Source organism: Salmo salar, chromosome 11 (assembly GCF_965601325.2).
Source record: "Salmo salar chromosome 11, fSalSal1, whole genome shotgun sequence".
Taxonomy (NCBI): domain Eukaryota; kingdom Metazoa; phylum Chordata; class Actinopteri; order Salmoniformes; family Salmonidae; genus Salmo; species Salmo salar.
In genome coordinates this window covers 69,158,950-69,173,462 of record NC_138301.1, presented here as the reverse complement: position 1 = coordinate 69,173,462, position 14,513 = coordinate 69,158,950, and the positions used below count along the sequence as shown (strand labels likewise).

General features: G+C 30.5%; 1 protein-coding gene across 1 annotated transcript in view; it reads left to right on the top strand.

The window, feature by feature from the left end:
* LOC123725101 (isocitrate dehydrogenase [NADP], mitochondrial-like) overlaps positions 1–14,513 on the top strand; it is a 346,249-nt gene that overhangs the window by 281,224 nt on the left and 50,512 nt on the right. The gene's annotated exons all lie outside the window — the stretch shown is intronic.

The following is a 14,513-nucleotide window of genomic DNA, read 5'->3' as shown; positions in this document are numbered from 1 at the left end:
ATAACTACTAAAACCTGTAATATCTCAATAACTACTAAAACCCTGTAATATATCAATAACTACTAAAACCCTGTAATATCTCAATAACTACTAAACCCCTGCAATATCTCAATAACTACTAAAACCCTGACCTGTAATATCTCAATAACTAATAAAACCCTGTAATATCTCAATAACTACTAAAACCCTGTACTAACACCCTGATCTGTAATATCTCAATAACTACTAAAACCCTGTAATATCTCAATAACTACTAAAACCCTGACCTGTAATATCTCAATAACTACTGAAACCCTGTAATATCTCAATAACTACTAAATCCCTGGAATATCTCAATAACTACTAAAACCCTGACCTGTAATATCTCAATAACTACTGAAACCCTGTAATATCTCAATAACTACTAAAACCCTGAAATATCTCAATAACTACTAAAACCCTGAACTATCTCAATAACTATTAAAACCCTGACCTGTAATATCTCAATAACTAATAAAACCCTGTAATATCTCAATAACTACTAAAACCCTGTAATATCTCAATAACTACTAACACCCTGACCTGTAATATCTCAATAACTACTAACACCCTGACCTGTAATATCTCAATAACTACTAACACCCTGACCTGTAATATCTCAATAACTACTAAAACCCTGTAATATCTCAATAACTACTAAAACCCTGACATGTAACATCTCAATAACTACTAAAACCCTGACATGTAACATCTCAATAACTACTAAAACCTGTAATATCTCAATACCTACTAAAATCCTGACCTGTAATATATCAATAACTACTAAAACCCTGTAATATCTCAATAACTACTGAAACCCTGTAATATCTCAATAACTACTAAAACCCTGTAATGTCTCAATTACTACTAAAACCCTGTAATATCTCAATAACTACTAAAACCCTGACCTGTAATATCTCAATAACTACTAAAACCCTGTAATATCTCAATAACTACTAAAACCCTGTAATATCTCAATAACTACTAAAACCCTGTAATATCTCAATAACTACTAAAACCCTGACCTGTAATATATCAATAACTACTAAAACCCTGTAATATCTCAATAACTACTAAACCCCTGCAATATCTCAATAACTACTAAAACCCTGACCTGTAATATCTCAATAACTAATAAAACCCTGTAATATCTCAATAACTACTAAAACCCTGTACTATCTCAATAACTACTAACACCCTGTACTATCTCAATAACTACTAACACCCTGTACTATCTCAATAACTACTAACACCCTGACCTGTAATATCTCAATAACTACTAAAACCTTGTAATATCTCAATAACTACTAAAACCCTGTAATATCTCAATAACTACTAAATCCCTGGAATATCTCAATAACTACTAAAACCCTGACCTGTAATATCTCAATAACTACTGAAACCCTGTAATATCTCAATAACTACTAAAACCCTGAAATATCTCAATAAATACTAAAACCCTGAAATATCTCAATAACTATTTAAACCCTGACCTGTAATATCTCAATAACTAATAAAACCCTGTAATATCTCAATAACTACTAACACCCTGACCTGTAATATCTCAATAACTACTAACACCCTGACCTGTAATATCTCAATAACTACTAACACCCTGACCTGTAATATCTCAATAACTTATAAAACATTGTAATATCTCAATAACTACTAAAACATTGTAATATCTCAATAACTACTAAAACCTTGTAATATCTCAATAACTACTAAAACCCTGTAATATCTCAATAACTACTAAAACCCTGACCTGTAATATCTCAATAACTCTAAAACCCTGACCTGTAATATCTCAATAACTACTGAAACCCTGTAATATCTCAATAACTACTAAAACCCTGTAATATATCAATAACTACTAAAACCCTGACGTGTAAAATCTCAATAACTACTAAAACCCTGTAATATCTCAATAACTACTCAAACCCTGTAATATCTCAATAACTACTAAAACCCTGTAATATCTCAATAACTACTAAAACGTGTAATATCTCAATAACTACTAAAACCCTGTAATATCTCAATAACTACTAAAACCCTGACATGTAACATCTCAATAACTACTAAAACCTGTAATATCTCAATACCTACTAAAATCCTGACCTGTAATATATCAATAACTACTAAAACCCTGTAATATCTCAATAACTACTGAAACCCTGTAATATCTCAATAACTACTAAAACCCTGTAATATCTCAATAACTACTAAAACCCTGTAATATCTCAATTACTACTAAAACCCTGTAATATCTCAATAACTACTAAAACCCTGACCTGTAATATCTCAATAACTACTAAAACCCTGACCTGTAATATCTCAATAACTACTAAAACCCTGACCTGTAATATCTCAATAACTACTAAAACCCTGTAATATCTCAATAACTACTAAAATCCTGACATGTAACATCTCAATAACTACTAAAACCCTGTAATATCTCAATTACTACTAAAACCCTGTAATATCTCAATAACTACTAAAACCCTGACCTGTAATATCTCAATAACTACTAAAACCCTGAAATATCTCAATAACTACTAAAACCCTGAACTATCTCAATAACTATTAAAACCCTGACCTGTAATATCTCAATAACTAATAAAACCCTGTAATATCTCAATAACTACTAAAACCCTGTAATATCTCAATTACTACTAAACCCCTGCAATATCTCAATAACTACTAAAACCTGGAATATATCAATAACTACTAAAACCCTGTAATATCTCAATAACTACTAAAACCCTGTAATATCTCAATAACTACTAAAACCTGTAATATCTCAATAACTACTAAAACCCTGTAATATATCAATAACTACTAAAACCCTGTAATATCTCAATAACTACTAAACCCCTGCAATATCTCAATAACTACTAAAACCCTGACCTGTAATATCTCAATAACTAATAAAACCCTGTAATATCTCAATAACTACTAAAACCCTGTACTAACACCCTGATCTGTAATATCTCAATAACTACTAAAACCCTGTAATATCTCAATAACTACTAAAACCCTGACCTGTAATATCTCAATAACTACTGAAACCCTGTAATATCTCAATAACTACTAAATCCCTGGAATATCTCAATAACTACTAAAACCCTGACCTGTAATATCTCAATAACTACTGAAACCCTGTAATATCTCAATAACTACTAAAACCCTGAAATATCTCAATAACTACTAAAACCCTGAACTATCTCAATAACTATTAAAACCCTGACCTGTAATATCTCAATAACTAATAAAACCCTGTAATATCTCAATAACTACTAAAACCCTGTAATATCTCAATAACTACTAACACCCTGACCTGTAATATCTCAATAACTACTAACACCCTGACCTGTAATATCTCAATAACTACTAACACCCTGACCTGTAATATCTCAATAACTACTAAAACCCTGTAATATCTCAATAACTACTAAAACCCTGACATGTAACATCTCAATAACTACTAAAACCCTGACATGTAACATCTCAATAACTACTAAAACCTGTAATATCTCAATACCTACTAAAATCCTGACCTGTAATATATCAATAACTACTAAAACCCTGTAATATCTCAATAACTACTGAAACCCTGTAATATCTCAATAACTACTAAAACCCTGTAATGTCTCAATTACTACTAAAACCCTGTAATATCTCAATAACTACTAAAACCCTGACCTGTAATATCTCAATAACTACTAAAACCCTGTAATATCTCAATAACTACTAAAACCCTGACCTGTAATATCTCAATAACTACTGAAACCCTGTAATATCTCAATAACTACTAAATCCCTGGAATATCTCAATAACTACTAAAACCCTGACCTGTAATATCTCAATAACTACTGAAACCCTGTAATATCTCAATAACTACTAAAACCCTGAAATATCTCAATAACTACTAAAACCCTGAACTATCTCAATAACTATTAAAACCCTGACCTGTAATATCTCAATAACTAATAAAACCCTGTAATATCTCAATAACTACTAAAACCCTGTAATATCTCAATAACTACTAACACCCTGACCTGTAATATCTCAATAACTACTAACACCCTGACCTGTAATATCTCAATAACTACTAACACCCTGACCTGTAATATCTCAATAACTACTAAAACCCTGTAATATCTCAATAACTACTAAAACCCTGACATGTAACATCTCAATAACTACTAAAACCCTGACATGTAACATCTCAATAACTACTAAAACCTGTAATATCTCAATACCTACTAAAATCCTGACCTGTAATATATCAATAACTACTAAAACCCTGTAATATCTCAATAACTACTGAAACCCTGTAATATCTCAATAACTACTAAAACCCTGTAATGTCTCAATTACTACTAAAACCCTGTAATATCTCAATAACTACTAAAACCCTGACCTGTAATATCTCAATAACTACTAAAACCCTGTAATATCTCAATAACTACTAAAACCCTGTAATATCTCAATAACTACTAAAACCCTGACCTGTAATATATCAATAACTACTAAAACCCTGTAATATCTCAATAACTACTAAACCCCTGCAATATCTCAATAACTACTAAAACCCTGACCTGTAATATCTCAATAACTAATAAAACCCTGTAATATCTCAATAACTACTAAAACCCTGTACTATCTCAATAACTACTAACACCCTGTACTATCTCAATAACTACTAACACCCTGACCTGTAATATCTCAATAACTACTAAAACCTTGTAATATCTCAATAACTACTAAAACCCTGTAATATCTCAATAACTACTAAATCCCTGGAATATCTCAATAACTACTAAAACCCTGACCTGTAATATCTCAATAACTACTGAAACCCTGTAATATCTCAATAACTACTAAAACCCTGAAATATCTCAATAAATACTAAAACCCTGAAATATCTCAATAACTATTTAAACCCTGACCTGTAATATCTCAATAACTAATAAAACCCTGTAATATCTCAATAACTACTAACACCCTGACCTGTAATATCTCAATAACTACTAACACCCTGACCTGTAATATCTCAATAACTACTAACACCCTGACCTGTAATATCTCAATAACTTATAAAACATTGTAATATCTCAATAACTACTAAAACATTGTAATATCTCAATAACTACTAAAACCTTGTAATATCTCAATAACTACTAAAACCCTGTAATATCTCAATAACTACTAAAACCCTGACCTGTAATATCTCAATAACTCTAAAACCCTGACCTGTAATATCTCAATAACTACTGAAACCCTGTAATATCTCAATAACTACTAAAACCCTGTAATATATCAATAACTACTAAAACCCTGACGTGTAAAATCTCAATAACTACTAAAACCCTGTAATATCTCAATAACTACTCAAACCCTGTAATATCTCAATAACTACTAAAACCCTGTAATATCTCAATAACTACTAAAACGTGTAATATCTCAATAACTACTAAAACCCTGTAATATCTCAATAACTACTAAAACCCTGACATGTAACATCTCAATAACTACTAAAACCTGTAATATCTCAATACCTACTAAAATCCTGACCTGTAATATATCAATAACTACTAAAACCCTGTAATATCTCAATAACTACTGAAACCCTGTAATATCTCAATAACTACTAAAACCCTGTAATATCTCAATAACTACTAAAACCCTGTAATATCTCAATTACTACTAAAACCCTGTAATATCTCAATAACTACTAAAACCCTGACCTGTAATATCTCAATTACTACTAAAACCCTGTAATATCTCAATAACTACTAAAACCCTCACCTGTAATATCTCAATAACTACTAAAACCCTGACCTGTAATATCTCAATAACTACTAAAACCCTGTAATATCTCAATTACTACTAAACCCCTGCAATATCTCAATAACTACTAAAACCTGGAATATATCAATAACTACTAAAACCCTGTAATATCTCAATAACTACTAAAACCCTGTAATATCTCAATAACTACTAAAACCTGTAATATCTCAATAACTACTAAAACCCTGTAATATATCAATAACTACTAAAACCCTGTAATATCTCAATAACTACTAAACCCCTGCAATATCTCAATAACTACTAAAACCCTGACCTGTAATATCTCAATAACTAATAAAACCCTGTAATATCTCAATAACTACTAAAACCCTGTACTAACACCCTGATCTGTAATATCTCAATAACTACTAAAACCCTGTAATATCTCAATAACTACTAAAACCCTGACCTGTAATATCTCAATAACTACTGAAACCCTGTAATATCTCAATAACTACTAAATCCCTGGAATATCTCAATAACTACTAAAACCCTGACCTGTAATATCTCAATAACTACTGAAACCCTGTAATATCTCAATAACTACTAAAACCCTGAAATATCTCAATAACTACTAAAACCCTGAACTATCTCAATAACTATTAAAACCCTGACCTGTAATATCTCAATAACTAATAAAACCCTGTAATATCTCAATAACTACTAAAACCCTGTAATATCTCAATAACTAATAACACCCTGACCTGTAATATCTCAATAACTACTAACACCCTGACCTGTAATATCTCAATAACTACTAACACCCTGACCTGTAATATCTCAATAACTACTAAAACCCTGTAATATCTCAATAACTACTAAAACCCTGACATGTAACATCTCAATAACTACTAAAACCCTGACATGTAACATCTCAATAACTACTAAAACCTGTAATATCTCAATACCTACTAAAATCCTGACCTGTAATATATCAATAACTACTAAAACCCTGTAATATCTCAATAACTACTGAAACCCTGTAATATCTCAATAACTACTAAAACCCTGTAATATCTCAATAACTACTAAAACCCTGTAATATCTCAATTACTACTAAAACCCTGAAATATCTCAATAACTACTAAAACCCTGACCTGTAATATCTCAATAACTACTAAAACCCTGACCTGTAATATCTCAATAACTACTAAAACCCTGTAATATCTCAATTACTACTAAAACCCTGTAATATCTCAGTAACTACTAAACCCCTGCAATATCTCAATAACTACTGAAACCTGGAATATATCAATAACTACTAAAACCCTGTAATATCTCAATAACTACTAAACCCCTGCAATATCTCAATAACTACTAAAACCCTGACCTGTAATATCTCAATAACTAATAAAACCCTGTAATATCTCAATAACTACTAAAACCCTGTACTAACACCCTGACCAGTAATATCTCAATAACTACTAAAACCCTGACCTGTAATATCTCAATAACTACTGAAACCCTGTAATATCTCAATAACTACTAAATCCCTGGAATATCTCAATAACTACTAAAACCCTGACCTGTAATATCTCAATAACTACTGAAACCCTGTAATATCTCAATAACTACTAAAACCCTGAAATATCTCAATAACTACTAAAACCCTGAAATATCTCAATAACTATTAAAACCCTGACCTGTAATATCTCAATAACTAATAAAACCCTGTAATATCTCAATAACTACTAAAACCCTGTAATATCTCAATAACTACTAACACCCTGACCTGTAATATCTCAATAACTACTAACACCCTGACCTGTAATATCTCAATAACTACTAACACCCTGACCTGTAATATCTCAATAACTTATAAAACATTGTAATATCTCAATAACTACTAAAACATTGTAATATCTCAATAACTACTAAAACCTTGTAATATCTCAATAACTACTAAAACCCTGTAATATCTCAATAACTACTAAAACCCTGACCTGTAATATCTCAATAACTCTAAAACCCTGACCTGTAATATCTCAATAACTACTAAAACCCTGTAATATCTCAATAACTACTAAAACCCTGTAATATATCAATAACTACTAAAACCCTGTAATATCTCAATAACTACTAAAACCCTGTAATATCTCAATAACTACTAAAACCCTGTAATATCTCAATAACTACTAAAACCCTGACCTGTAATATCTCAATAACTACTGAAACCCTGTAATATCTCAATAACTACTAAATCCCTGGAATATCTCAATAACTACTAAAACCCTGACCTGTAATATCTCAATAACTACTGAAACCCTGTAATATCTCAATAACTACTAAATCCCTGGAATATCTCAATAACTACTAAAACCCTGACCTGTAATATCTCAATAACTACTGAAACCCTGTAATATCTCAATAACTACTAAAACCCTGAAATATCTCAATAACTACTAAAACCCTGAACTATCTCAATAACTATTAAAACCCTGACCTGTAATATCTCAATAACTAATAAAACCCTGTAATATCTCAATAACTACTAAAACCCTGTAATATCTCAATAACTACTAACACCCTGACCTGTAATATCTCAATAACTACTAACACCCTGACCTGTAATATCTCAATAACTACTAACACCCTGACCTGTAATATCTCAATAACTACTAAAACCCTGTAATATCTCAATAACTACTAAAACCCTGACATGTAACATCTCAATAACTACTAAAACCCTGACATGTAACATCTCAATAACTACTAAAACCTGTAATATCTCAATACCTACTAAAATCCTGACCTGTAATATATCAATAACTACTAAAACCCTGTAATATCTCAATAACTACTGAAACCCTGTAATATCTCAATAACTACTAAAACCCTGTAATATCTCAATAACTACTAAAACCCTGTAATATCTCAATTACTACTAAAACCCTGAAATATCTCAATAACTACTAAAACCCTGACCTGTAATATCTCAATAACTACTAAAACCCTGACCTGTAATATCTCAATAACTACTAAAACCCTGTAATATCTCAATTACTACTAAAACCCTGTAATATCTCAGTAACTACTAAACCCCTGCAATATCTCAATAACTACTGAAACCTGGAATATATCAATAACTACTAAAACCCTGTAATATCTCAATAACTACTAAAACCTGTAATATCTCAATAACTACTAAAACCCTGTAATATATCAATAACTACTAAAACCCTGTAATATCTCAATAACTACTAAACCCCTGCAATATCTCAATAACTACTAAAACCCTGACCTGTAATATCTCAATAACTAATAAAACCCTGTAATATCTCAATAACTACTAAAACCCTGTACTAACACCCTGACCAGTAATATCTCAATAACTACTAAAACCCTGACCTGTAATATCTCAATAACTACTGAAACCCTGTAATATCTCAATAACTACTAAATCCCTGGAATATCTCAATAACTACTAAAACCCTGACCTGTAATATCTCAATAACTACTGAAACCCTGTAATATCTCAATAACTACTAAAACCCTGAAATATCTCAATAACTACTAAAACCCTGAAATATCTCAATAACTATTAAAACCCTGACCTGTAATATCTCAATAACTAATAAAACCCTGTAATATCTCAATAACTACTAAAACCCTGTAATATCTCAATAACTACTAACACCCTGACCTGTAATATCTCAATAACTACTAACACCCTGACCTGTAATATCTCAATAACTACTAACACCCTGACCTGTAATATCTCAATAACTTATAAAACATTGTAATATCTCAATAACTACTAAAACATTGTAATATCTCAATAACTACTAAAACCTTGTAATATCTCAATAACTACTAAAACCCTGTAATATCTCAATAACTACTAAAACCCTGACCTGTAATATCTCAATAACTCTAAAACCCTGACCTGTAATATCTCAATAACTACTAAAACCCTGTAATATCTCAATAACTACTAAAACCCTGTAATATATCAATAACTACTAAAACCCTGTAATATCTCAATAACTACTAAAACCCTGTAATATCTCAATAACTACTAAAACCCTGTAATATCTCAATAACTACTAAAACCCTGACCTGTAATATCTCAATAACTACTGAAACCCTGTAATATCTCAATAACTACTAAATCCCTGGAATATCTCAATAACTACTAAAACCCTGACCTGTAATATCTCAATAACTACTGAAACCCTGTAATATCTCAATAACTACTAAATCCCTGGAATATCTCAATAACTACTAAAACCCTGACCTGTAATATCTCAATAACTACTGAAACCCTGTAATATCTCAATAACTACTAAAACCCTGAAATATCTCAATAACTACTAAAACCCTGAACTATCTCAATAACTATTAAAACCCTGACCTGTAATATCTCAATAACTAATAAAACCCTGTAATATCTCAATAACTACTAAAACCCTGTAATATCTCAATAACTACTAACACCCTGACCTGTAATATCTCAATAACTACTAACACCCTGACCTGTAATATCTCAATAACTACTAAAACCCTGTAATATCTCAATAACTACTAAAACCCTGACATGTAACATCTCAATAACTACTAAAACCCTGACATGTAACATCTCAATAACTACTAAAACCTGTAATATCTCAATACCTACTAAAATCCTGACCTGTAATATATCAATAACTACTAAAACCCTGTAATATCTCAATAACTACTGAAACCCTGTAATATCTCAATAACTACTAAAACCCTGTAATATCTCAATAACTACTAAAACCCTGTAATATCTCAATTACTACTAAAACCCTGAAATATCTCAATAACTACTAAAACCCTGACCTGTAATATCTCAATAACTACTAAAACCCTGACCTGTAATATCTCAATAACTACTAAAACCCTGTAATATCTCAATTACTACTAAAACCCTGTAATATCTCAGTAACTACTAAACCCCTGCAATATCTCAATAACTACTGAAACCTGGAATATATCAATAACTACTAAAACCCTGTAATATCTCAATAACTACTAAAACCTGTAATATCTCAATAACTACTAAAACCCTGTAATATATCAATAACTACTAAAACCCTGTAATATCTCAATAACTACTAAACCCCTGCAATATCTCAATAACTACTAAAACCCTGACCTGTAATATCTCAATAACTAATAAAACCCTGTAATATCTCAATAACTACTAAAACCCTGTACTAACACCCTGACCAGTAATATCTCAATAACTACTAAAACCCTGACCTGTAATATCTCAATAACTACTGAAACCCTGTAATATCTCAATAACTACTAAATCCCTGGAATATCTCAATAACTACTAAAACCCTGACCTGTAATATCTCAATAACTACTAACACCCTGACCTGTAATATCTCAATAACTACTAACACCCTGACCTGTAATATCTCAATAACTACTGAAACCCTGTAATATCTCAATAACTACTAAAACCCTGAAATATCTCAATAACTATTAAAACCCTGACCTGTAATATCTCAATAACTAATAAAACCCTGTAATATCTCAATAACTACTAAAACCCTGTAATATCTCAATAACTACTAACACCCTGACCTGTAATATCTCAATAACTACTAACACCCTGACCTGTAATATCTCAATAACTACTAACACCCTGACCTGTAATATCTCAATAACTTATAAAACATTGTAATATCTCAATAACTACTAAAACATTGTAATATCTCAATAACTACTAAAACCTTGTAATATCTCAATAACTACTAAAACCCTGTAATATCTCAATAACTACTAAAACCCTGACCTGTAATATCTCAATAACTCTAAAACCCTGACCTGTAATATCTCAATAACTACTAAAACCCTGTAATATCTCAATAACTACTAAAACCCTGTAATATATCAATAACTACTAAAACCCTGTAATATCTCAATAACTACTAAAACCCTGTAATATCTCAATAACTACTAAAACCCTGTAATATCTCAATAATTACTAAAACGTGTAATATCTCAATAACTACTAAAACCCTGTAATATCTCAATAACTACTAAAACCCTGTAATATATCAATAACTACTAAAACCCTGTAATATCTCAATAACTACTAAAACCCTGTAATATCTCAATAACTACTAAAACCCTGTAATATCTCAATAATTACTAAAACGTGTAATATCTCAATAACTACTAAAACCCTGTAATATCTCAATAACTACTAAAACCCTGACATGTAACATCTCAATAACTACTAAAACCTGTAATATCTCAATACCTACTAAAATCCTGACCTGTAATAAATCAATAACTACTAAAACCCTGTAATATCTCAATAACTACTGAAACCCTGTAATATCTCAATAACTACTAAAACCCTGTAATATCTCAATTACTACTAAAACCCTGTAATATCTCAATAACTATTAAAACCCTGACCTGTAATATCTCAATAACTACTAAAACCCTGACCTGTGATATCTCAATAACTACTAAAACCCTGTAATATCTCAATAACTACTAAAACCCTGTAATATATCAATAACTACTAAATCCCTGACCTGTAATATCTCAATAACTACTAAAACCCTGTAATATCTCAATAACTACTAAAACCTGTAATATCTCAATAACTACTAAAACCCTGTAATATCTCAATAACTAATAAAACCCTGACCCGTAATATCTCAATAACTTCTGAAACACTGTAATATCTCAATAACTCCTAAAACCCTGTAATATCTCAATAACTAATAAAACCCTGTAATATCTCAATAACTACTAAAACATTGTAATATCTCAATAACTACTAAAACCTTGTAATATCTCAATAACTACTAAAACCCTGTAATATCTCAATAACTACTAAAACCCTGACCTGTAATATCTCAATAACTACTAAAACCCTGACCTGTAATATCTCAATAACTACTAAAACCCTGTAATATCTCAATAACTACTAAAACCCTGACCCGTAATATCTCAATAACTACTGAAACCCTGTAATATCTGAATAACTACTAAAACCCTGTAATATGTGAATTTCTACTAAAACCCTGTAATATCTCAATAACTACTAAAACCCTGACCTGTAATATCTCAATAACTACTATAACCCTGACCTGTAATATCTCAATAACTACTAAAACCCTGTAATATATCAATAACTGCTAAAACCCTGACCTGTAATATCTCAATAACTACTAAAACCCTGTAATATCTCAATAACTACTAAAACCTGTAATATCTCAATAACTACTAAAACCCTGTAATATCTCAATAACTACTAAAACCCTGTTATATCTCAATAACTACTAAAACCCTGACCTGTAATATCTCAATAACTACTAAAACCCTGACATGTAATATCTCAATAACTACTAAAACCCTGACATGTAATATCTCAATAACTACTAAAACCCTGACATGTAATATCTGAATAACTACTAAAACCCTGACATGTAATATCTCAATAACTACTAAAACCTGTAATATCTCAATACCTACTAAAACCCTGACCTGTAATATATCAATAACTACTAAAACCCTGACCCGTAATATCTCAATAACTACTGAAACCCTGTAATATCTCAATAACTACTAAAACCCTGACCTGTAATATCTCAATAACTACTAAAACCCTGTAATATCTCAATTACTACTAAAATCCTGTAATATCTCAATAACTACTAAACCCCTGCAATATCTCAATAACTACTAAAACCTGGAATATATCAATAACTACTAAAACCCTGTAATATCTCAATAACTACTAAAACCCTGTAATATCTCAATAACTACTGAAACCCTGTAATATCTCAATAACTACTAAAACCCTGTAATATCTCAATTACTACTAAAACCCTGTAATATCTCAATAACTACTAAAACCCTGACCTGTAATATCTCAATAACTCTAAAACCCTGACCTGTAATATCTCAATAACTACTAAAACCCTGTAATATCTCAATAACTACTAAAACCCTGTAATATATCAATAACTACTAAAACCCTGTAATATCTCAATAACTACTAAAACCCTGTAATATCTCAATAACTACTAAAACCCTGTAATATCTCAATAATTACTAAAACGTGTAATATCTCAATAACTACTAAAACCCTGTAATATCTCAATAACTACTAAAACCCTGACATGTAACATCTCAATAACTACTAAAACCTGTAATATCTCAATACCTACTAAAATCCTGACCTGTAATAAATCAATAACTACTAAAACCCTGTAATATCTCAATAACTACTGAAACCCTGTAATATCTCAATAACTACTAAAACCCTGTAATATCTCAATTACTACTAAAACCCTGTAATATCTCAATAACTATTAAAACCCTGACCTGTAATATCTCAATAACTACTAAAACCCTGACCTGTGATATCTCAATAACTACTAAAACCCTGTAATATCTCAATAACTACTAAAACCCTGTAATATATCAATAACTACTAAATCCCTGACCTGTAATATCTCAATAACTACTAAAACCCTGTAATATCTCAATAACTACTAAAACCTGTAATATCTCAATAACTACTAAAACCCTGTAATATCTCAATAACTAATAAAACCCTGACCCGTAATATCTCAATAACTTCTGAAACACTGTAATATCTCAATAACTCCTAAAACCCTGTAATATCTCAATAACTAATA